Source organism: Hibiscus syriacus, unplaced genomic scaffold, assembly GCF_006381635.1.
Source record: "Hibiscus syriacus cultivar Baekdansim isolate YM2019G1 unplaced genomic scaffold, ASM638163v2 tig00003715_pilon, whole genome shotgun sequence".
Classification (NCBI taxonomy): domain Eukaryota; kingdom Viridiplantae; phylum Streptophyta; class Magnoliopsida; order Malvales; family Malvaceae; genus Hibiscus; species Hibiscus syriacus.
The window spans coordinates 864,466-891,343 of NW_024061980.1; the positions used below are offsets into that span (position 1 = coordinate 864,466).

Consider the following 26,878-nt stretch of genomic DNA (forward strand, 5'->3'; position numbering starts at 1 on the left):
GAAAAATGTGTTGTTCTATGTCGAAGCTAAAGGTTATTGAGATCAGTGGTCACATGTTAATGAACACTTTAATTACAACATGAACGAAATAGGAGATGTGAGATATCATAAAGGAACCTCAAATTTGATGCTCAATAGAAGCCTTACATGGTTGTATTTATTCCCTTTTTGTCATGTAATGGAACTGCCCTAATCCCGGTTCTCAACTCCGATACAGGCAAACATGCTTGTCCTCCGAAATCAGAACTCCCTGGATCAGACTCGAGAATTTTAATCCAAAGCACAACTAATTCTGGAACTCTTAATTGGAATTTGAACTCCTCATTCCATACAGGTAACCAATCATCGTCTATTGTTGCTGTGTCCTTTACAACCTTATCAGCAGGAACACCAGCAATTCCGATCTGCAGATGGATAAATGAGGAAGCAAAAACAGCATATGCACTTCATTATCAGTATATTTCATACCAAATTTTAATCGTCTCACTCTTATCTTGAAGTCTGGTGGCGAAAAGAAATCGAATGCAGTGTGGTGGAAATCCCGATGCCAACCTTCCCCAAGGATAACTTTTACCTGTATAGAAAAACGTCAAGGCAACTATGGAGGGCTAATAAAGTGAAGGAACTGGATAATGCAGTTATTATTGGGGATATATTCATCCACCTTCAAAATTGTCTACACTAGGATCAAAAACTTCATCATTTGGAACATTTGGACCCCTCTGCTGTTGAAAGTATTGTTAAAAGTTAAGTTCAAAGTTTGGCAACCAACTTTGAAAAAATGATTTTCAAAGTTTGGTAAATATTTTTTTTAAAATGGTTTTCAAAGTTTGGTAAATGTTTCTTTGAAAAATAATTTTTCAACGTTTTGTAGATGTTTGTTGAAAAATGATAATGGGATAATCACAATTAATCCCTAGACTTTAGAGTATTTACAAGATTAAGTCCTTAAGCTTCAACTATAAATACCCTAATTCATTTAGCTTCAAAAGCATCCCAATATCCCAAATCATTTCTTTCTCCTAATACTAGAGAGTTTTCTTGTGAGTAGTGAGTGTTTTGTAAACACCTGTAAGTTTTCTCTCTTAGTAACAGATCTGCAGCAGTCCGAAGACGTAAGCAAATTGGCTGAACTCCGTTATCAATTTCGGGTATTATTTTTCCGCTTTTATTTCACATTCTCACTAATCTGGTTATAGGGAAATTACTCGTTATTCGGTTTATTTCCCAACAACTGGTAATCATAGCTTTTGGTTGTGAATTTTGTCAATTTTTTGCGAGGTTACTATTTATTACTATTCACATGAATAGTAAATTTCGTGAATAGTAAAAATAAATGTCGGTGATACGAATTTGTCGACGGATTCGAGTGGAAGCAATGACTGCAGACGAAGAGAAGGTGAAAATTGAAAAGTTTGATGGTGCGGACTTTAGCTTTTAGAAGATGCAGATTGAATATTTTTTGTACCAGAAATATCTATATCAATATCTCTCAGGAAAGCAACTAGAGGGCATGAATAATGAAAAATGGGCTCTTCTCGACAGACAAGCCCTCGGAGTTATCCGACTGACGTTGTCTCGAAATGTTGCTTTCAACATAGCAAAGGAAAATACTACGGAGGGTCTAATGGCGGCTCTTTTCAGTATGTATGAGAAGCCATCAACCTCAAACAAAGTTCATTTGATGAGGCGATTATTTAATTTGCGGATGGCGGAAGGGGCATCGGTGACTCAACACCTAAATGAACTCAACACAATCATAACCCAGTTGAGTTCCGTGGAAATTGAATTTGATGATGAAGTTCGAGCTTTAATTCTCTTATCATCTCTACCAGACAATTGGAATGCTACTGTTACAAAAGTTAGTAGCTCGTCGAGAAACAGTAAATTAAAATTCGACGATGTTCGGGATCTGGTATTGAGTGAAGAAATTCGACGAAGAGAATCGGGTGAAGCATCAACCTCCTCAGCCTTGCACACAGAGTCCAGAGGGAAAACTTCAGAAAGAAATTCAAATTGTGGCTGATCCAAATCCAGAACGGGAAAGAAAGATTTTACCTGTTATAACTGCAACAAGAATGGTCACTTTAAAAGAGATTGTCGAGCACCGAAGAAAAATACTGGTGCACAGGAATCGACCAATGTGACAGAGGAGATAGGTGATGCCATGATTCTAAGCGTAAACAGTCCGATTGAATCATGGATCTTGGATTCAGGGGGATCTTTCCATTCCACCCCATGCCGAGAAATCATGAAGAACTATGTCAGTGGTGATTTTGGGAAGGTTCATCTAGCTGATGATGAAACCTTAAAGATTGTCGGAAAAAGAGACATCCGATTAAAATTGCCAAACCAGACCACCTAGACGCTGAAAGGTGTGAGACATATTCCTGATCTAAAAAGAAATTTGATTTCTTTAGGACAGCTTGATGGATAAGGATATAATACAACCTTTTCAGGCTGTGAATGGAAGATTACCAAATGAGCACTTGTTATTGCTCGTGGTAAGAAGACTGGTACTCTCTATGTAACCTCAAATTTAGAGAATATCATTACAGTAGCATATGCTGATGGAAAATCAAACCTATGGCACCAAAGGCTTGACCATATGAGCGAGAAAGGGATGAAGACATTTTTGTCAAAAGGGAAGCTGTCGGATCTAAAGAGTGTAGATGTCGGACTATGCGAGGATTGCATCTTTGGCAAACAAAAGAAAGTCAGCTTTGCAAAGATTGGCAAGACACCCAAGACAGAAAAGTTATAGTTGGTTCATACTGACGTATGGGGACCATCTCCAGTTCCATCTCTTGCAGGCTCATTATATTATGTCACTTTCATCGATGATTCTACAAGGAAGGTGTGGGTTTATTTTCTGAAGAAGAAATCAGAAGTCTTTGATACCTTCAGAAAATGGAAGGCCATGGTGGAAAATGAGACTGGTCTGAAAGTCAAGCAGTTGATGTCTGACAATGGAAGAGATTATAGAAATAGAAGATTCAGAGATTTCTGCGCAAACAATGGGATCAAGATGGAGACAATAATTCCCATGACACCGCAGTAGAATGGCGTAGCAGAGCGCATGAACAGAACTCTGAATGAACGTGCCAGAAGCATGAGGATACATGCCGGATTGCCCAAATTTGTATGGGCTGAAGCTATCAACACTGCAGCTTACTTGATCAATCGTGGGCCCTCAGTTCCCTTGGATGGTGGAATACCAGAGGAAGCTTGGAGAAAGAAAGAAATAAACCTTTCACAGTTAAGAGTGTTTGGTTATATTTCTTATGTACACATAAATTCTGCTGAAAGATGTAAACTTGACGCCAAGTCCAACAAATGTGTCTTTGTTGGTTATGGTGGTGATGAGTTTGGTTACTGGTTTTGGGACTACAACAATCGGAAGATCTTCAGAAGCAGAGATGTCATTTTCAATGAGAATATGATGTACAAAGACAGGTCAACTGTAGAATCAAGCAGCTCCAATACCAAAGCTGAAACAAAGGAATTTGCTGAGTTCAAGGAGACATCTGGAAATGATGTTCAAATCAGTCCTGAAGCAGTTCAAGAAGAACTAGGCACATCGGAACTAAGACGCTCCTCCAGAATTCCTAAACCAACCTAGCTTTATTCGCCTTCTTTGCACTACTTGTTGCTGGCTGACAATGGTGAACCAGAGTGCTATGATGAAGCAATGCAGGTGGAGGATTCAGTCAAGTGGGAGTTTTCCATGAAAGATGAGATGGACTCGCTTATGTCTAATCAGACGTGGGAATTTGCTGAATTACCACCAGACAAGAAAGCGCTCCATAACAAGTGGATTTACAGGATCAAAGAAGAGCACGATTGGAGCAAACGCTACAAAGTAAGATTGGTTGTCAAAGGTTTTCAGCAAAAAGAAGGTATTGACTATAATGAAATTTTCTCTCCAGTCGTGAAACTGTCTACAATCAGACTGGTGTTGAAAATTATAGATGCAGAGAATTTACATCTTGAGCAGTTAGATGTAAAGACAGCTTTCCTTCATGGTGATTTGGAGGAAGAAATCTATATGAGACAGCCAGAAGGCTTCATAAAGGCAGGCAAGAAAAACCTGGTATGCAGGTTGAAGAAGAGCTTGTATGGTTTAAAACAAGCTCCTAGACAGTGGTACAAGAAGTTTGATAACTTCATTAGAAGGAGTGGTTTTACCAAATGCCAAGCAGATCATTGTTACCACATCAAGAGGTTCGACAACAGCTTCATTATTTTATTATTGTACGTTGATGACATGCTCGTTGCAAGCTCAGACATGCAAGAGATTATACACTTGAAGCAAGAATTGTCGAAGCAGTTTGCTATGAAGGATCTGGGCACTGCAAAACAGATTCTTGGGATGAGGATCAAGAGAGACACAAAGTCGGGGACTTTGATGTTATCACAGGCTGAGTACATCAACAAAGTACTCTCCAGGTTCAACATGCAAGATGCTAAACCAGTAAGTACACCTTTAGGTGTTCATTTCAGACTCTCCAAAGAACAATCACCAAAGATAGAGGAAGAACGTGCACACATGGTGAAGGTGTCGTATGCCTCAACAATTGGAAGTCTGATGTATGCCATGGTTTGTACTAGACCAGATATTGCTCATGCAGTGGGAGCTGTTAGAAGGTACATGAATAATCCGGGCAAGGTACACTGGGAAGCAGTCAAATGGATCCTCAGATATCTGCGGGGTACCACAAACAAAGCACTTTGTTTCAAATGTGGAGATGTGATACTGACAGGCTATGTAGATGCTGACTTAGCCGAAAATGTTGACATCAGAAGAAACACTACAGGGTATGTCTATACTCTAGGAGAAACTGCAGTGAGTTGGGTTTCTCAACTACAAAAGATAGTTGCTCTCTCCACAACTGAAGCATAATATGTCGCTGTTACGGAAGCTAGCAAGGAGATGGTGTGGCTCCAAAATTTCTTGGAAGAGTTAGGCAAGAAACAAGAAAACAATGTCTTGTACTACGACAGTCAAAGTGCTATCCATCTAGCAAAGAATTCGTCTTTTCATTCCAGGACGAAGCACATACAATTGCGATATCATTTTGTTCGGTCTCTTCTGGAAGATGGGATTTTGAAACTTGAAAAGATTAGCGGAGCTCAAAATCCGGCAGACATGTTGACAAAGACGGTGACTACGGAAAAATTGAAGTTGTGTTCAACTTCAGTTGGCATACTAGAATAACAGGACCAGAAATGTTGTTGCATTGATCGAGGTGTGAAGACAAATTAAAATCAGTCTTCAAGTGGGAGATTGTTGAAAGTATTGTTAAAAGTTAAGTTCAAAGTTTGGCAACCAACTTTGAAAAAATGATTTTCAAAGTTTGGTAAATGTTTTTTTTAAATGGTTTTCAAAGTTTGGTAAATGTTTATTTGAAAAATAGTTTTTCAACGTTTGGTAGATGTTTGTTGAAAAATGATAATGGGATAATCACAATTAATCCCTAGACTTTAGGGTATTTACAAGATTAAGTCCTTAAGCTTCAACTATAAATACCCTAGTTCATTTAGCTTCAAAAGCATCCCAATATCCCAAATCATTTCTTTCTCCCAATACTAGAGAGTTTTCTTGTGAGTAGTGAGTGTTTTGTAAACACCTGTAAGTTTTCTCTCTTAGTAACAGATCTGCATCAGTCCAGAGACGTAAGCAAATTGGCTGAACTCCGTTATCAATTTCGGGTATTATTTTTCCGCTTTTATTTCACATTCTCACTAATCTGGTTATAGGGAAATTACACATTACTCGGTTTATTTCCCAACATCTGCAGCAAAAAATCGGGCTTTTTCATATAGCCGCATCCGCCATTGGCTTTAAACATTCCTTGCATCATCTATAGGTGCTTCCCATTTCCCTGTAAGAAGAGAAACCAGGGTAAGAACAGTTCAAACATTAAACATTGCTTGAGTAGAGAATGACAGTTATTCCTGCAAGCATTTACAGAAAAAGTTCTTGTGTTGAGAAGAATTCCTTAGAAGAGTCTCAGTTGGCCCTGGAATTGTCTTACTTGCATATTAAATGCAACCATTTGAGCTCCGTGCATCCATCCGTCAATGGTATTATAATTAGAAGAGTCCACGTGTGCGCCTTTGGGATACACTCTTAGCAAATTCCTTTGAGTAAACCTTTAGAAAGAATGCCATGAATTTGATAACTAAAATCTCATTGTTTATCATTAGTACTTAAACAACGGCTGCTATACATACTAGAAAATTTTGGTTCCATGTGTTTTTACAGCATTTTCAAGCTCTTGCTCACTCAAGCTGAGTCGCCTAACTTTGTTAGGATCATCACTTAGCCAATTCTCTAATCCACCTTTCAGCTTCCCTGTATGTATGGCAATTATGTATCTGTATTCAAGCACAACTTTCTCCTTATCTTCATCCGAAATATGTTCTCCATCTTTCGGTAGATTCCACTAACAGATCATAAATGACAATTAAGTAAGAGGTTAGTCTCAATGTCACATTAATGAAGTTTAATATATACAAGGAACTCTAAGGCACCTGGCTATTACTTTGACGTTCATTTGTATGTGTTACACTTCCATTTTCTGAAACTTCTTCCCCTTCGGTGTTTTGGAACACCTTTGGGGGTTTGGTTGAAATCAAAACCCTTTTCTTCAATAATTCTGGGGAAAGAAATTGCTCTAAGTTTTCCTTTTCGTTAGTGTAAAGCATTTCTCCGAAAGTTTCCGTGACCATCTAAAGAAAATCACGTTTTAAGATAAAAAGAACATTTCAAGGTTGCCATTAGTAAAAATTTCCATACCGAAACTACCATTATAAGCTCACCTTAGCCACTTTTTTTTGGAGATTTGGATTCAAGTGGTTTTCAAAAGTGATTACTACTGGATACTCTGAAGCTTTAAATGCATTCTCCTTAATTGCTTGTGTTGGAGAAAAGTCAAAGAAAGGGGCTGCATTTTTCAGCAAAATAAGGCCACCGAAATTCTAGAAATTTGGTGAAATAAATGGGCAGCTATTGTTGAAATGGAAATGGGAATATTATAATTTTAGTCATTCCATTTTTAGGGTATTTACAAGATTAATCCCTAAGGCTCAACTATAAATACCCTAGCCCATTTAGCTTCAAAATCATCCCAAAATCTCAAATCATTTCTTTCTCCCATTACTAGAGAGCTTTCTTGTGAGTAGTAAGTGTTTTGTAAACACCTATAAATTTTCTTTCTTAGTAAAAGATTTGCAGTAGTCCGGAGACGTAAGCAAAATTGGTTGAACTCCGTTATCAATTTCGGGTATTATTTTTCCCATTTTATTTCGTATTCTCACTAATCTGGTTATAAGGAAATTACCCGTACTCTGTTTATTTCCCAATAACTGGTAATTAGAGCTTTTGGTTGTGAATTTTGTTAATTTTTTTGTGAGGTTACTATTCATTACTATTCACATAAATAGTGAATTTTGTGAATAGTGAATTTTGTGAATAGTAAAAATTTTGTCGGCGATACGAATTTATCGACGGAGGTGTTCTAATACACGGCGGTTCGCGGAAATTGTCAGAAACGATCCAAAGAAGCCAGATTCGAGTGGGAGCGATGGCTACAGACGAAGGGAATGTGAAAATTGAGAAGTTCGATGGTGCGGACTTTGGATTTTGGAAGATACATATTGAGGATTTTCTGTATCAGAAAAATCTATATTAACCTCTCTCAGGAAAGCAACCAGAGGGCATGAAAAATGAAGACTGGACTCTTCTCGTCAGACAAGCCATCGGAGTTATTCGACTGACGTTGTCCCGCAATGTTGCTTTCAACATAGCAAAGGAAAAGACCACGGCAGGTCTTATGGCGGATCTCTCTAGTATGTATAAGAAGCCATCGGCCTCAAACAAAGTACACTTGATGAGATGATTATTCAATTTGCTGATGGCGGAATGGGCATCAGTGGCTCAACACCTAAATGAGCTCAACACAATCACAACCCAGTTGAGTTCCGTCGAAATTGAATTTGATGATGAAGTTCGAGCTTTAATTCTCTTATCATCTCTACTAGACAGTTGGAATGCTACTGTTACAGCAGTTAGCAGCTCGTCAGGAAATAGTAAATTGAAATTCGACGATGTTCGGGATCTGGTACTGAGCGAAAAAATTTGACAGAGAGAATCGGATGAAGCATCAACCTCCTCATCCTTACACACGGAGTCCAGAGGGAGAACTTCAAAGAGAAATTCAAATCGTGGCAGATCCAAATCCAGAAGAGGAAAATCAAGAACGGGAAAGAAATATTTTACCTATTATAATTGTGGCAAGAATGGTCACTTTAAAAGAGATTGCAGAGCACTGAAGAAAGATACCAGCGCACAGGAAGCCAACATGATAGAGGAGACATGTGATGCCATGATTTTAAGCGTCAACAGTCCGATTGAATCATGGATCTTGGATTCAGGGGCATCTTTTCACTCCACCCCATGCCGAGAAATCATGAAGAACTATGTTAGTGGTGATTTTGGAAAGGTTCATCTAGCTGATGATGAAACCTTAAAAATCGTCGAAAAAGGAGATATTCGATTAAAGCTGCCAAACCAAACCACCTGGACGCTGAAAGGAGTGAGACATATTCCTGGCCTCAAAAGAATTTTGATTTCTGTGGGACAACTTGATGGAGAAGGATATAGCACAACCTTTTCAGGCTGTGAATGGAAGATTACCAAAGGAGTACTCGTCATTGCTCGTGGTAAGAAGACTGGTACTCTCTATGTAAACTTAAACTTAGAGAATATCATTACTGCATCAGATGCTGATGAAAAATCAAACCTATGGCACCAAAGGCTTGGTCATATGAGCGAGAAAGGGATGAAGACACTTTTGTCAAAAGGGAAGCTGTCGGATCTAAAGAATATAGATGTCGGACTATGCGAGGATTGCATCTTTGGCAAACAAAAGAAAGTCAGCTTTGCAAAGATTGGTAAGACACCCAAGGCTGAAAAGTTAGAGTTGGTTCATACTGATGTGTGGGGACCATCTCCAGTTCTATCTCTTGCAGGCTCATTATATTATGTCACCTTCATCGATGATTCTACAAGGAAAGTGTGGGTTTATTTTCTGAAGAAGAAATCAGAAGTCTTTGATACCTTCAGAAAATGGAAGGCCATGGTGGAAAATGAGACTGGTCTGAAAGTCAAGCGGTTGAGATCTGACAATGGAGGAGAGTACAGAAATAGGAGATTCAAAGATTTTTGCGCAAACAATGGGATCAAGATGGAGACAACAGTTCACATGACAACCGTGGGCCCTCAGTTCCTTTGGATGGCAGATTACCCAAATTTCTATGGGCTGAAGCTATCAACACTGCAGCTTACCTGATCAACTGTGAGCCCTCATTTCCTTTGGATGGCAGAATACCAGAGGAAATTTGGAGAAAGAAAGAAATAAACCTTTCACACTTAAGAGTGTTTGGTTGTATTTCTTATGTACACATAGACTCTTCTGAAAGAAGTAAACTTGATGCTAAGTCCAACAAATGTGCCTTTGTTGGTTATGGCGGTGATGAGTTCGGCTACCGGGTTTGGGACTACGAAAATCGGAAGATCATCATAAGAAAAGATGTCATTTTCAATGAGAATGTGATGTACAAAGACATGTCAACTGTAGAATCAAGCAGCTCCAATACCAAAGCTGAAACAAAGGAATTTGCTGAGTTCAAGGAGATTTCTAGAAATGATGTTCAGATCAGTCCTGAAGCAATTCAAGAAGAACCAGGCACATCGGAACTAAGACGCTCCTCCAGAATTCCTAAACCAACCCAGCTTTATTCGCCTTCTTTGCACTACTTGTTGCTGACTGACAATGGTGAACCAGAGTGCTATGATGAAGCAATGCAGGTGGAGGATTCAGTTAAGTGGGAGTCTTCCATGAAAGATGAAATGGACTCGCTTATGTCAAATCAGACGTGGTAATTAGTTGATTACCACCAGGCAAGAAAGCGCTCCATAACAAGTGGATCTACAGGATCAAAGAAGAGCACGATGGGAGCAAACGCTACAAAGCAAGATTGGTTGTCAAAGGTTTTCAGTAAAAGAAAGGTATTGACTATAATGAAATTTTCTCTCAAGTTATAAAATTGTCTACAATCAGACTAGTGTTGAAAATTGTAGCTGCAAAAAATTTATATCTTGAGCAGATAGATGTAAAGACAACTTTCCTTCATGGTGATTTGGAGGAAGAAATCTATATGAGGCAGTCAGAAGGCTTCATAAAGGCAAGCAAGAAAAACCTAGTATGCAGGTTGAAGAAGAGCTTGTATAGTTTAAAACAAGCTCCTAGACAGTGGTACAAGAAGTTCGATAGTTTCATGAGTAGCAGTGGTTTTACCAGATGTCAAGCAGATCATTGTTGCTACATCAAGAGGTTCGACAACATCTTCATTATTTTATTGTTGTAAGTTGATGACATGCTCGTTGCAGGCTCAGACATGCAAGAGATTATAAACTTGAAGCAAAAATTGTCGAAGCAGTTTGCTATGAAAGATCTGGGCGCTGCAAAGCAGATTCTTGGGATGAGGATCAAGAGAGACACAAATTCGAGGACTTTAATGTTATCACAGGCTGACTACATCAACAAAGTACTCTCCAGGTTCAACATGCAAGATGCTAAACCAGTAAGTACACCTTTAGGTGTTCATTTTAAACTCTCCAAAGAATAGTCACCAAAGAAGGAGGAAGAACGTGGTGAAGGTGCCATATGCCTCAACAATTGGAAGTCTGATGTATGTCATGGTTTGTACCAGACCAGATATTGCTCATACAGTGGGAGCTGCTAGTAGGTACATGAATAATCCAGGCAAGGTACACTGGGAAGCTGTCAAATGGATCCTCAAATATCTGCGAGGTACTACAAACAAAGCACTTTGTTTTAAAGGTGGAGATACGATACTGACAGGCTATGTAGATGCTGACTTAGCCAGAAATGTTAACATCAGAAGGAGCACTACAGGGTATGTCTATACTCTGGGAGGTACTGCAGTGAGTTGGGTTTCTCAACTACAGAAGATAGTTCCTCTCTCCACAACTGAAGCAGAATATGTCGTTGTTACGGAAGTCAGCAAGAAGATGGTTTAGCTTCAAAGTTTCTTGGAAGAGTTAGGCAAGAAACAAGAAAACAATGTCTTGTATTGCGACAGTCAAAGTGTTATCCATCTAGCAAAAAATCTGTCTTTTCATTCCAGAACGAAGCACATACAATTGCGATATCATTTTATCAAGTCTCTTCTGGAAGATGGGATTTTGAAACTTGAAAAGATTAGTAGAGCTCAAAATCCGGCAAACATGTTAACAAAGACGGTGACTACGGACAAACTGAAGTTGTGTTCAGCTTCAGTTGGCATGCTAGAGTAACAAGACCAGAAATGCTGCTGCATTGATCGAGGTGTGAAGACAGATTAAAATCAGTCTTCAAGTGGGAGATTGTTGGAGAAAAGTCAAAGAAAGGGGCTTCATTTTTCAGCAAAATAAGGCCACCGAAATTCTAGAAATTCAAATGCAATAAATGGGCAACTATTGTTGAAATGGAAATGGGAATATTACAATTTTAGTCATTGCATTTTTTAGGATATTTATAAGATTAGTCCCTAAAGCTCAACTATAAATACTCTAGCCCATTTAACTTCAAAATCATCCCAAAATTTCAAATCATTTCTTTCTTCCATTACTAGAGAGCTTTCTTGTGAGTAGTGTGTGTTTTGTAAACACCTGTAAATGTTATCTTTTAGTAAATGATCTACAGCAGTCCGGAGACGTAAGTAAAATTGGCAGAACTTCGTTATCAATTTCGGGTATTATTTTTCCGCTTTTATTTCGTATTCTCACTAATCTGATTATAAGATAATTACTCGTACTCTGTTTATTTCCCAACATCTTGCAAACATTTTTTGGAGCCACACAGAAGAAGTCAGGGTCCTGCAAGTTTCAATCAATCCATCAACTTCACATGGTTTTAATCAGTTTTATATATATAAAAACTGATCAATTCATGAAAGGAAAAAAGGGTTTGTTTTACCTTCCATGACAAACTTTCACATCGTTTCCCTTGTAACTTGGCCACAAATCCAATTCAATTACTCTTTCACCTCTGAGGAGAGCATCTTTTATCGGTTCCACTGCTCTTACTGCTGAACTGATTTCCGGTCAAGTATGAGTTATGGCCAGTGAATAAGAAATAATGCGACAGGGGAGCATTCATATCATGGTGCGCCTAAATAACAGAGGCAGAACCAAGCTTTCCATAATATTGGACTCTAAATTCATTAAAACAATCAGACTACAACCCAGAAAAAAAGAAGCCAGAATTAGTTTACCTTTGAAGGTGGAGGGTGAGCAAGGTTAAGATCACCGAGGAGATACCTAAAGAAGGCATCTAAATGGAGCTCCCTCCTCTGGAAGATACTAAGGTGCTTGAGAGTATCGTAAATGGCTTGAGCATCCCTCATGGTAGCCTTCTTTTGACCTTGATGTTGGATCAGGAACCTCAGCAGGTCATCAACGGTCATCATTCCACTTGGTGAGAAACTGTAAAACACATCCTTCACATCAACGGGTGGCTCAACGACCCTAGTCTTGAATATTCTCCTCCAACACAGGCATCTCGGTTTTCACTGATGAAAATGATGGGGAAAATCTCAACTTTCTGTTGATTTTACTGTCGTCTTCTCCCAGTAAATAAAAAGGCAAGTCATAAGCTGATATTTATATACCACTGTTTCTGTAACAGCAAAAATCCAGGCATTGCCACTGTGGATGGTGAAGTTTTTATCAGTCTGTTGCTTCCTCATTTCTTGGTCAACTTTGCGAGTCTTTCAATATTGTTTGGTACAAAACATGGTGTTAGTTAGATGCTGTGATAGTTTTCTGTCCTAACAATATAACATTAGTTTTCTAAACACACCCATATGCGTATGAACCATGTAGTTGCACAATAAAGGGCAGGTAAGGTCAATCTCAGATTATGTACTACGTTGCGTAAAGATTAATATATTACATGCAATGTGTCTTGCAGTTCACACGACGTATGATTTGAATGAGAAACACATATAGCTCGTAAGATTTTCGACTTGGATTTATAAATAAAACACTGACCATTATTTAAGTATGATAATCCGTTACAAACATCAAGCAAATCATTAGAGATCATAAGGACGTTCAAATTTAATGCTCAGTAGAAGCCTTACATGCTTGTATTTATTCCCCTTCTTGTCGAATAATGGAACATTCCTAATCCCAGTTCTCAACTCTGGTACAGGGAAACATGCTTGGCCTCCGAAATCAGGTCTCCCTGTGGTGTCATATTCCAGGACTTGAATCCTAAGTACAGCTAATTCCGGAACTCTAATTAGAAATTCGAACTCTTCCTCCCACACAGGTAACCATTCATCTTCTATTGTTGATGTTTGCTTCACATCCTTATCGGCCGGAACACCGGCAATTCCAATCTGCAAATACATAAATTAGTCACCAAAAACGGCAATGTACTTCATTATCCGTGCTTCGTATGGAATTTTAATTGTCCTACTCTTGTATAGAAGTCTGGCGGGGAATAGCGATCGAATGCGGTGTGGTGGAAATCCTGATGCCAGCCTTCCCCAAGATTACTTTCACCTGTATTGGAAAACGTCAAGATTTCAACTATGGAAGATTAACAAAAGGAAGATTCACATGGTGCAGTGATAAGTAGGGCAATATTGATCCACCCTCATAACAGTCTTGACGTCCAGCGGCGCGCTAGGATCGAAAACCTCATCATTTGGACCCCTCTGCAACAAAAAGTCAGGCTTTTTCACATAGCCGCATCCACCATTGGCTTTAAACATTCCTTGCATTATCCACAGGTGCTTCCCGTGCCCCTGTAAGAAGAGAAACCAGGGTAAGAACAATACCAATGCAAAAGATCGCTCGAGTAGAGAATGACAGTTATTCCAAGCTCCTATATGTAAGAGGCTGACGAAAGAATCAAAATTAATAGATATGAAGTAATTCAAATGAAGCCAATATATTGGACATGAAAAGGACTTTACCTGCATGTTAAATGCAACCATTTGTGCTCCATGCATCCATCCTACAAACGGATTGTAATTCGAAGAGTCGACCCGTGTGCCTTTGGGAAACACCCTCAGCAAATTTCGTTGAGTAAACCTAGAGGAACATTGCAATAAATTTGATAACTAAAACGTTAATGGTTATCATCAGTGTTTAAGTGCACTCTACCGGTTAACTAAATACTGTTTATTTATGAACTATAGAGTAACTGCTATACCGGACAATCTTAGTTCCATGAGTTTTAGTGGCATTTTCGAGCTCTTGTTCACTCAAGCTAAGCCGTCGTACTTTCTTAGGATCATCACTCAGCCAGTTATCTAAACCACCTTTGAGCTTCCCTGCATGAATGGCAATTAGTTGTCTGTATTGAGGCACAGCCTTCTCCTCATCTTCATCCGGAACATGCTCTAAATCTGATGGACGCTTCCGAATCATAAATAAAAAATAGGCAAAGCAATTATTCTCAGAATTCGGTCATTGAAACATAATGTATAGCTACTAGTTTGGCATTGATTTCTTACTCTTCCCATCTCACTTTCTGAAACTTCTCCTGTATTTCCTTGGTACTCTTTAGGGGGTTTGGTGGAAATCAGAATCCTTTTCTTCAATGATTCCGGTGAAGGAAATTTCTCAATATTTTCTGTTTCGGTCCTGTAGAGCGTTTCTCCGAAAGTGTCTATGACCATCTAAAGAATATCAAAATTATTATTAAAAAAAACAAAAAAGAAGCAAGTTTCAAGCTTAGTATAGTTAAAGCATCAGTCTAAGCTCACCTTAGCCACCATTTTCTGAAGTTTTTCATTCAAGTGGTCTTCAAAAGTGATCACAACAGGATATTCTGAAGCATGAAATGCATTCTCCTTGATTGCTTGCAAACATTTTTGGAGGTCCACAGGAGACGTGAGAGTTCTGCAAGTTTTTGTGAAATAAAAAATCTAAAGTTTGGACAGTCCGATTTTACTGGGAAAAAAGAAAGACGGCATAGTAAATTCATACCCGCCATGACAAACTTCGACATCGGTTCCCTTGGAATTTGGCCATAGGTCCAATTCAATCACTCTTACTCCTCTAAGCAGAGCATCTTTAATAGGTTCTACGCTGCTGGAACTGCTTAGTTGGTTCCCAGTCAAGTATGAGTTATGGCCAGTGAATAAGAAATAATGAGACAATGGCGCATTCATGTCGTGGTGCACCTATATCAAAACCATGTTGAAATACTTCAATTGAGGCATTACATGGAAACTGGTTATATTATGAACTAAGGCAAGGATGTCAATTCAATTATGGGTTCTAAGTATGGATGTCATCTCATATTAGAAAAGAAAAGAAACCCAGAATTACCTGTGAAGATGGAGGATGAACAAGGTTATTGTCACCAAGGAGATATCTAAAGAAGGCTTCTAAATGGAGGCCCCCCTATGGAAGATATTGAGATGCTTGAGACTATTCAAAATGGCCTGAGCGTCCTCTTTGGTAGCGTCCTTTTCACCTTGATGTTGGATCAGAAATATGAGAAGATCATCCACCGTCATTGTTCCGCTCGGTGCGAACAGATGGAACACACTCGCCACATCTCGAGGTGGCTCGACTACCCTTGTCTTGAATATTCTCCTCCAACACCAACACACCTTGAAATTCTGCTTCTGCATCTCCCTTCTCAGACGGATCAAATTCTCAGCTTTGATGATGAATTTCTTGTTTCTTCCTCTTTCACACTAGACTAGTTTTCTGCGTTTATATATATTATATGTATGAAGATGGAAAGACAGGAATGGCGTTTTAATAAAGTGAGAATATGTTCTGAAGCAATCACTGTAAGGAAGCTGAAACAGTTCATATCCCATTATGCATCAGCTCATTCATTAGGAATTAATGGCTTATTAGTCACGTTGCAGTTTTTTTACTTTATGCCAAGGGAAGAGATTGCTTGCCCTTGGATTCAAGACTGTAAAATTTATAGGGTCAAAGAAAGAGCAAAGAATGAAGTGGGGGACCAGCTTATCTTACTCATAGCTAAAGCAAAAAGTTGCTTGAAACCCAGATTTTTATATTCTCTAACAAAGCACGGTAAAGAATTTCTCATGCCTTCTTTAATTGGAGAATCCATTATTTTTGGATTATTGAGCTGGAAAACTTTGATCAACCATCTACATCTCAAAGATTAATTAAAAGAAAAAAAAAGTGTAATACAATATAGTACTACTACTTTAGTTTTGACAGATTTGGTCGACTGTATCAATCTTTAGTCTGATACATTCAATTATTTCGGTTTCGAATTCTGACTCAAATTATTTTAACAGTCATATGTTTGTATAATATTTCATAGTTTAGATGAAATTTTGATGGGTTTTTGCTTGAGAAGATTAGTATATGTGTTATGACTGTATATTGCATTTGCATGAACATATATGATAAATTTTAGGGAGGTATTGCATTATGTAAAGGCTAAATATCTACGTCGACAAACTCAAAGCGTAGTAGAAGCCTGAGTGAAGTGTACTGCTCTCCTTGGCGGCTAAACAGAGGCACAGTTCTGAATCCCGTTCTTAATTCGGACACCTGCAAACATGATTGGCCAGCGAAATAATCTTTGTCGGACATGTTATATTCATGAACTTCGACTCGAAGTAAAGCTATTTCCGGTACTGTCAGTTGGAATGTGAACTCTTCATCCCACACCGGGGTCCAATTGCCCTTTCTTTTCTTTGTTTTCTTCATTATCTTATCTGCCGGAACTCCTGCTATACCAATCTGTTTCAAGACCGAAATTAGTCGGAAAATTCTTGTTATCGGATTATTGATTGTAATAAAAGTAATGCTTACCCTAGTATAGAATTCTGGTGGAGACCAGAGATTGAGGTGCCTTTTTTTGAAATCTAAATGCCATCCATCTCCCATGTACATTTTTACCTGATGAGTAACATGGTAAGGCATTTTAGAGAAATAAAGACGACATCAATAATGGTGGTGAGGATTCATCATTTAGTTCTTATAAAACTCCACTGGTTCTCACTTTTAAGATTTTCTTCACTGGCAGCTTTGCTTTAGCATCAAAAACCTGATCATTTGGACCCACATTCATCAAAAGTCTGGCTTTTTCACGTACCCACACCCTCCGTTGGATCTAAACATCCCATGCATCAACCATAGAGGCTTTCCGTATCCCTTCAATCAATTCATGGAAACATGCTTAAGAAACGTTGCTAATAATACCAGATTATTTCGAAAAAACGGGAACACGATATCGGACCTGCATGTTTAATGCAACCATTTGAGCTCCATGCATCCAACCAATTAAGGGATTATAATTCGATGAGTTAACTCGAGTACCCTTGGGATATACCCTCAAAATGTTCTTTTGAGTGAACCTAAAAACACCATTGATTTCCAGGATTAGATTAGAAACATACCACTTAACAATATAGCATTGAAGTTGTCACAATTGCTGTTTACCTTACAACTTCTGTTCCATGGTAGGCTATAGCCTTTTTGAACTTCAGTTCACCCAAACTTAGGCGTATAACTTTATCATTCTCAACTTTTAGTTTCTCCTCAGCTTTCCCTTGGGCTTTCCAGCTGGAATGGAGATTAGACTCTTGTAAGCCGGTGCTTCCGACGGCCGCAATAGCCGATCACAGGCTTCGTTGTCGCCGTCACATTGACTTTGTTCACTTGTATCACAGTCACTCTGCAAATAGATAAGGGCACAAAGGATTTAAAATGAGAAATCTATGCAGAAATATGAGGAAAAAAAATCTTTGTCTCTGCCCTTTTCTGGGCTGACCTTATCATCATCATATGTGAGGTCTGGTGACATTCTCCCCCATGTATCTTCATCGGAATCTTTGTCTTTCTGAGAGTTACTTCTTCTGTTTGATAAGCTCTTATCTTCAAGGTATTCTTTCGGAGGTTTAGTCGATATGACAATTCGATGTTTCAGTTCTTCTGGGGAAGGGAATTCTTTCACACAATCAGACTCCGGATAAAACAACATGTCCCCAAATGTCTGCATCACCATCTACAGATATATAAGTAGCATTCATTAGAAAAATGTATAGTTTTCCTGGAAACATTTATGGATTCTAAAGAGAAAACGATGATAGACCTGAGCAACTTTAGCCTGAAGATCTGGGGTAAGGTGATCTTCAAAAGTAATGATCACTGGGTATGGAGATGCAGAAAAAGCATGCTCTTTAATGGATCTCAAACATTTAATCAGCTCAACTGGAGTAGTCAGAGTCCTACATTTCGCAAATACACATTTCAAAAAACAAAACAACTGAAATTAATTGACAAAGTTCTGTTTTTGAACTGTAAAATGCTTACCATCCATGAAGAACAAGAACATCATCCTTTGTAGAATTTGGCCATAAATCAAGTTCCACTACTCTTAAACCTCTCTTTAGAGCCTTTATGATTGGAACATCGCTGCAGTCACTGCTGATTTGATTTCCAGTCAAATATGAATTGTGACCCGTGTATATGAAGTAGTGGGAGAGTGGAGCTGTCATGTCTTGATGAACCTGAATGGAATTTGTTCTCTGTCAAAACATTATATTTTCTTTCCAAACAAACACCTGATGTTTAACTTTTTCCAGGCAAGGCAACCAAACAAAACACCAGGAAAATAAGCAGCAAAAGGGTTTATACCTGATTGAGGAGAGGAGGGTTGAGATCCACTGAGTATAAGAAAAAGTGAAAATCTTCAAGACTTAAACCCAGCTTTGTAAACTCTTCACTGTTACGCCTCCTTCTAAGCACTTCCTCCACAACCCTCTCACCATCTTCCATTGAAGCTTTGACATCACCTTGAACCTCCACTAAGAACCGCCTCAGCTGCTCCACCGTCATGCAGGAACCCCCTCCTCCAGCGGCGTACGCCGTGAAAACATCCTTCACATCAGCCGGTGGTCCTGCCTGAGTGACCCCGAATTTTTTGGGGAAACAAATACACATACTATAGTCTCCCATGTAGCCCATTCAAAAACTAGCCTTGAGAAACCCTCCTTTTACTGAATCAGTTCAAAATAACAAAAACTTCAAGCGCTGATGATGACAATCTTTTTTCTTTTTTTTTACTTTGGAGTTGTTTCCACTGGTTTCCACTTTGTTGGAAAGTTATGGATGTTTTGACAGGTGATACTCCTTATATATCATATCCGTTCAACGAATTCCCCCCTTCTTTGTTTGAGATTCCGGGAAGCTTGATTTTATTCTCTCACATGCAGATTTCAAAGGAGCAAAACATGGAAGCAGATAGATATGTTTTGACAAAGATTATTGCACTTGTTTAGAAACTAGAATAAACTGTGATAGTCGTGGATGAATTGAATGAAACTGAAATTTTAATTTAAGATTCTTTCGTTGTCAAGTTTTCAACTTTCGATCGTCAAAATTTGCTTTTGATTTGTTTAATATTGTTTGAGGTAAAGCCTTGGGGTGTTGGCCGGGAAGAAATGCCATTGGATTTCACACTGTAAGAAATTAACATGGAAAAAAGAGAGAACCCCTCTCCCTTTTGAATTAATTTTAATTGACAAAAGGAATCGATTCCAATTAGTTGCATTGCATTACTCGTCGGTCATCGAATCTAACCTTTTTTCTTTTCTTTTTTGAAATAGAAAGAATATAACCCTTTCGATAAAATCAAATGGACAATGTTTTAAGTTTAATGAATCGCGGCTTACATTACTTATATCAAAATTACAATGCCACAGCCACATACTAAGACTTCTCTAATAACCACACAAACAAAGCAAAAGGATGCATGGGAGGAGTGGACCTCCTTCATCCAACTTAAATTACATTATGGGAACATATGATATATACTGTCGTAACCGGTTTTCGTCCGGGCACGAAATATTATAATTTGGCAGGGAAATTGATGTTAATAAATAATTTTGAGAATAATTTTGTGAGTCGCCATCGACCTTTTGGATTAGGTAGGTCGAATACCTAAAAATTTTCTTTTAAAATAGTTTTTAAGAAAACCATATTTAAAAGATGAACTGATCTGCGTTTTATAACCAAAAATTCGTTCTTTTTAATAATAAAAAGGGATTCGTGGTCGGTTACGTTTAGGGAAGGATTAGCACCCCTACAACACCCAAAATTGGTACTTTTTAATTATAAATTGTCTCTATTAAAATGCAAAAATATATTTAATTTATAATTCTATTAAAAAATATTTATTTATTAAAAATATCCGAAAAGAACTTCTAGGTGCCTTAAGACAGCTCTTTTCTTTGATATTGATAAATATTAATTTAAATAATATTGTTTACTTTTTAATTTTAAAATATCAGAATAGGACATCCAGTTGTATTAAGACTGTCCTTTTCTTCGATATTAAAAAAAAACAAATATTAAAAAAATATTTATATGTATATTTATGAATATATATAAAAATATTTAACAGTATAATAAAATAAAAATATCACTAAAACAATATATTTTAAGCAATAAAATGAAAACATATAAAATAAATAACTAAATTATGAATAAAATAAAACTAAATCTAATTCCTAATTAATTGAAATTATAGGGATTAAATATTTTTTTTCTAATTTAATAATTTAATGACCAAAATAAAATTATCTAAAATTCAAATTTTAAATAATAAATTAAAGTATGAACTAGGGACTAAAAAATTATTTATTAAAATTAAGGGATTAAATCTGTCATTTATCCTAAATATATTATTTTAATTAAAAAGACTAAAATGAATAAAATTAAAATTCAAAGACCGAATTAAAATTCTTATAAATTCAGTTTAGTGAACAAAATGTAAAGTTTACAAATATGAAGGACTGCAGAAGGGATTTAACTATTTTGTAATTACGCGCATAGTCCTTCCCGAAACGACGTCGTTCGGGAAGGACTATATAAGTCCAAATCGGCTGGCCCGAAGGGCCAGCCATTTCATTTCTTCTTTCCTTTTTTTTTTCTTTTCTTTCTCTCAAACAGAGAGAAGAATTCTCTGTCTTCTCTCTAAACTGAGAGAAGTTCGGTCGTCCGGCAGCCGTTAGCCGGCGTTCATCCGCCGTCAACCACCGCCGCCGGCCACCGTCTTCGGTGGCCGGAAAATTTTTTTTTTACATCTAAATGTAGATCGGACCGTCCTAATGACGGTCCCGATACTTTTTTCCGTTAAATGACTCCCAATCGGAGCAGATCTACAAATATACCTTCGGTTTTTTCGGTTCTCCGGCGATGTTCAGTGTTTCCGGCGACGGTCAAGGTTTCCTTGGTAAGCTTCTCCCCTCTCTTCTTCTTTTTGTTTTTGCTCTGTTGGGATCGTTGGTAGTTTTATATCTCTCTATTTTCCTTTTTTTTTCTTTTTGGTTCAGTCTCTGTCTCTTCTTGCTGTCTCTCTCTCTTTTTTTTTTTCAGGTGGGTGGTGGCTTTTATAGCCACCACCGGTGTTCGTCTCGGACCGGTCCGAAGAGGGGGCTTCGGTGAGTCACCGGACTACCAGTGGTGACTCACCCCGTAGCCTTGGCGTGGCCGGCTGGTGTTCTAGCTTCTGGAGTCTTCGGCTGGGACGTGGCAGCGGCGGAGCGGCGAGAAGACTGTCGGCAGCCGCATGGAAGCTGGGGCGGCGCCGCGTGGCCCTAGGGTATCAAACCCTAGGGTTTCTCTCTGGAACCATGTGGACCGTTGGATCGTGCCAGATCCAACGGTTGTGATGAGGCGGCTGAGGATGATTAGGGTTAGGAAACCCTAACTGGAAACCCAAATATTTAGGGTTTCTGGTTGGATTTGGACCGGTTTCAGTTGGTTTGTAACTGGGCCGGTTTAATTGTAATTGGTTTGTAATTTATATGTATTTAATATATTTAATAATAAAAATAATAATAATAAAATAATAATAATAATAATATTAACAATGATAATAATAATATTAATAATAATAATAATAATAATATTAATAATGATAATAATAATATTAATAATAATAATAATAATATGGATAAAAAAATAGTATCTTCAGCTGCCCCTCTTTGCTCATTCTTGTGTTAACAAGAATAGGGCAAAGATGAAAAGATAATAAATTTTTTTATCCATTTGACTTTACTTTGATCATTATGGAGATATTGAATAAATTCTTCTTTTTCTCCAAATAAGTTCTTCTTATTATGAACTTTCTGCTGGGGATGATGATGACCTCCTTTTTGTGATAGAGTCATTCAAAAGGTTGAATAGGCTCTTGATGAGTTCTTCTCATTATGAACTTTTTCTTCCTTCTTCAGATGAGTTCTTCTCATTATGAACTTTACCTGGTAATGTTGATCCATCAAATGATGAATTCAAGCAAAAGGTTGAACAAGTTCTTCTCATTATGAACTTCTTCTTCCTTCTTCAGATGAGTTCTTCTCATTATGAACCTTCTCTGGAAAAGAATGATCCATCAAGTGATGAATTTAAACAAAAGGTTGAACAAGTTCTTCTCATTATGAACTTCTTCTTTCTTCTTCAGATGAGTTCTTCTCATTATGAACCTTCTCTGGAAAAGAATGATCCATCAAGTGATGAATTTAAACAAAAGGTTGAACAAGTTCTTCTCATTATGAACTTTTTCTTCCTTCTTCAGATGAGTTCTTCTCATTATGAACCTTCTCTGGAAAAGAATGATCCATCAAGTGATGAATTTAAACAAAAGGTTGAACAAGTTCTTCTCATTATGAACTTTTTCTTCCTTCTTCAGATGAGTTCTTCTCATTATGAACCTTCTCTGGAAAAGAATGATCCATCAAGTGATGAATTTAAACAAAAGGTTGAACAAGTTCTTCTCATTATGAACTTTTTCTTCCTTCTTCAGATGAGTTCTTCTCATTATGAACCTTCTCTGGAAACAATGATCCATCAATTTGATGAATTCAAGCAAAAGGTTGAACAAGTTCTTCTCATTATGAACTTCTTCTTCCTTCTTCAGATGAGTTCTTCTCATTATGAACCTTCTCTGGAAAAGAATGATCCATCAAGTGATGAATTAAACAAAAGGTTGAACAAGTTCTTCTCATTATGAACTTTTTCTTCCTTCTTCAGATGACGAGTTCTTCTCATTATGAACTCTTCCTCTGGAAACAATGATCCATCAATTTGATGAATTCAAGCAAAAGGTTGAACAAGTTCTTCTCATTATGAACTTCTTCTTCCTTCTTCAGATGAGTTCTTCTCATTATGAACCTTCTCTGGAAAAGAATGATCCATCAATCTGATGAATTCAAATCTTTGCTAAAATCTTTGAAATTCCTGTTAAAAATTCAACATAGATGAAAATGAATGAAAATGCACCTATTTTTGTAAATACCTAAAATGTGATGCATGAATGTTAAGTTATTTGATTTCAGATGAGTGAATTGAATATTTCTTCAATTATAGAAACCCAATATCTGTCTTCTTCAAATCAAAGAATCTATCATCTTTGATAAATGTAGATGTAGATATAATGTCATAAAACCTCTTGAGAATAAAACTCAATAGTATAAACTCTTGAAAAGCTTGCATTCTGGCAATATGTTGATTCTGATAACAACTCATCTGATTATGAAATGACCTTTCAAGATGATTTCACAGATATCGATAGTTCTTTTAATACCAAGAAATCTTGAATTCTGATTCTGATGAGGAGAATAAACTGTTATACTTGACAAAAATGGGATTCTCAGATGCTGAAGCTTCAATATCCATGTAGAAATGTGGTCCAGATTCATCAATTGATAAATTTTATATGTGCTGCTCAAATGACTAAGGCTGCTGATGCACTTCTTCGGATCAAATAACTCAAAGAACACTTCCAGAAGATGCTATTGGCAAATTCATCTTCTAAACTCAATGCTTGATTCTGTCTAATCAGATCAGATATCTCAAAGAACACTTCCAGAAAATGCTATGTTCTGTCCAACCAGATCAGATAACTCAAAGAACACTTCCAGAAGATGCTATGTTATGATCAACCAGATCAGATAACTCAAAGAACACTTCTAGAAGATGCTATGTTCTGTCCAACCAGATCAGATAACTCAAAGAACACTTCCAGAAGATGCTATGTTATGATCAACCAGATCAGATAACTCAAAGAACACTTCTAGAAGATGCTATGTTCTGTCCAACCAGATCAGATAACTCAAAGAACACTTCCAGAAGATGCTATGTTATGATCAACCAGATCAGATAACTCAAAGAACACTTCCAGAAGATGCTATGTTCTGTCCAACCAGATCAGATAACTCAAAGAACACTTCCAGAAGATGCTATGTTCTGTCCAACCAGATCAGATAACTCAAAGAACACTTCCAGAAGATGCTATGTTATGATCAACCAGATCAGATAACTCAAAGAACACTTCCAGAAAATGCTATGTTCTGTCCAACCAGATCAGATAACTCAAAGAACACTTCCAGAAGATGCTATGTTATGATCAACCAGATCAGATAACTCAAAGAACACTTCCAGAAGATGCTATGTTCTGATGCTTTTCCATTGACAAAGAAGTGATGGCCTTCATGGGATCCAAGAACAAAGTTGAACTTGTTTATAACTATGTACCAAAAAGTGCCAAATTGATAGAAAGATTTGTAATGTTCTTGAAGCTTATGACAAAGAGCCACTTTCGAGTGTCCAGAAGTATGTTCTTGATGAGTGCTGAAAATGGAATCTAGTATGGGTTGGAAGGAATAAAGTTACTCCACTTGAACCTGATGAGGTGGAAATGCTTATAGGTTTCCTTAAAAACCATATACAAGGATTTGTATAGAAACATGTTTCCTAGTGATATCAATGTCTTGTTTCTTTTTGCTGGAATCAGTACTACAAAGATCATCTTCTACTGTTTTAGTATATCTTTGAAAACAGATGTGCAAGAACTGAATGGTGATCGGTTGGAGCAATTGATGAGTAGAATTAGCGGATTCGACCTCGTTGTCGGTAGCACCACTTGTAACAATCTTGATGTTCATGGCTTTAAGCTAGTGATGAGTGCTTACTTTGTATTCCATGTATTCAAAAATATTAACATAAAGTGATATTCAGAAATCTTTAAATTATTTCAAAATTATGTTAATTCAATAGAAAAGAATAAATTGAATTTCCAAAAATAAATTGAATCTCAAATAAATTGAACTTGAAATAGATAGAATTGTATTCAAAGTTCTGGCAATCATAAGAATAATAAAAATTCAAATGTCTCAACAAATTATAAGCATAAGTATTTCTAAATTAATCAAGTTGACACAACTTAGAGTAATGATGTAAGCCTTTGTCTGGAAGATCTCAATCGTTGTCAAAATGCTTGTAGATGTGAAGCTTCTTCCAAACCATCAAAATCTTAAGAGAGTTCAATTGCCAGATGCCTAATATCAACCTGCATTTGAGCCGCCTTTTCAGGTTTTCAACTCAAATCCTTCCTTTGGTTACAAGATGCCCTTTGCGGGTTTTCACCTTGACCCCTTTTTTTTTTCTTTTTCTTTTTCTTCTTTTCCTTTTTTTTTTCTTTTCTTTCTCTTCTTTTTCTTTTCTTTTTTCTTTTTTTTCTTTCTTCAAGCATAATATTTCTTGACAGAATCTGAGTTTATTGGATTTTTCAGAATTTTTCCATCCATTTCTGCCAAGATCATGCTCCTCCGGAAAAGGCCTTTTTCACAACGTATGGCCCTTCCCAATTAGGCATCCATTTCCCACGGAAATCTTTATGTATAGGCAAGATCTTTTTAGTACTAGATCACCCTCTTGGAATTCTCTTGGATGTACTTTCTTGTCATGAGACTTCATCATCCGTTTTTGATACATCTGTCCATGGCAAATAGCTTTCAATCTTTTCTCCTCAATAAGGTTCAATTGATCAACTCTAGCTTGGATCCATTCAGATTCATCCAGTTTTATTCTCTCAATATTCGGAGCGATGGAATCTCAACTTCAATTGGTAAGACTGCTTCCATCCCGTAGACTAAAGAAAACGGTGTTGCCCAGTAGATGTTCGAACAGTAGTTCGGTATGCATATAGAGCAAAAGGTAACTTCTCGTGCCAATCTTTGTAGGTTTCAGTAGTCTTTGTAATGATTTTCTTGATATTCTTATTTGCTGCTTCAACTGCCCCATTCATCTTTGGACGATATGCCACTGAGTTTGCATGTTTGATCTTGAACTGTGTACAAAGTTCGGTCATCATTTTGTTGTTCAGGTTCAGAGCATTATCTGTAATGATCCTCTCTGGTAGGCTATATCGGCAAACTATCTCTTTCTTTATGAATTTGCAGACTGTGGACCTCTTAATATTGGTATATGAAGCAGCTTCAACCCATTTGGTAAAATAATCAATTGCCACAAGAATGAAGCAATGTCCATTCGATGCTTTTGGTGTGATTGCTCCAATGACATCTATTCCCCACATAGAAAATGGCTAGGGTGCTGTCATTACATGTAGAGGAGATGGGGGTACATGAATCTTGTCTGCATATATTTGGCATTTATGACATTTCCTAGCATAATCAATGCAATCAATGTACATAGTAGCCCAATAGTATCCATATCTCATTATTTTTCTGGCCATAGAAAGACCATTTGCATGTGTTCCACATATTCCACTATGTACTTCTTCAATGACATTTCGAGCTTCGCTGGTATTTAAACATCTCAATAACATTTGATCATTGCTTCTTCTATACATAATCTCTCCATCAAGAAAATATCCAGCAGCCATTCTTCTCAAAGTTCTTTTATCAATTTCTGATGCATTTGGTGGATAACTTTGATTTTTGATGTATTGCAGAATATCATGATACCATGGTTTACTATCTA

General features: G+C 37.4%; 3 pseudogenes; all 3 read right to left on the reverse strand.

Moving 5' to 3' along the window:
• Positions 1-105: 105 nt before the first annotated feature.
• Positions 106-12,773, reverse strand: LOC120181037 (annotated as a pseudogene).
• A 353-nt stretch (positions 12,774-13,126) lies between these two features.
• LOC120180124 lies at positions 13,127-16,042 on the reverse strand (annotated as a pseudogene).
• A 410-nt stretch (positions 16,043-16,452) lies between these two features.
• Positions 16,453-19,530, reverse strand: LOC120180114 (annotated as a pseudogene).
• Positions 19,531-26,878: the final 7,348 nt, after the last annotated feature.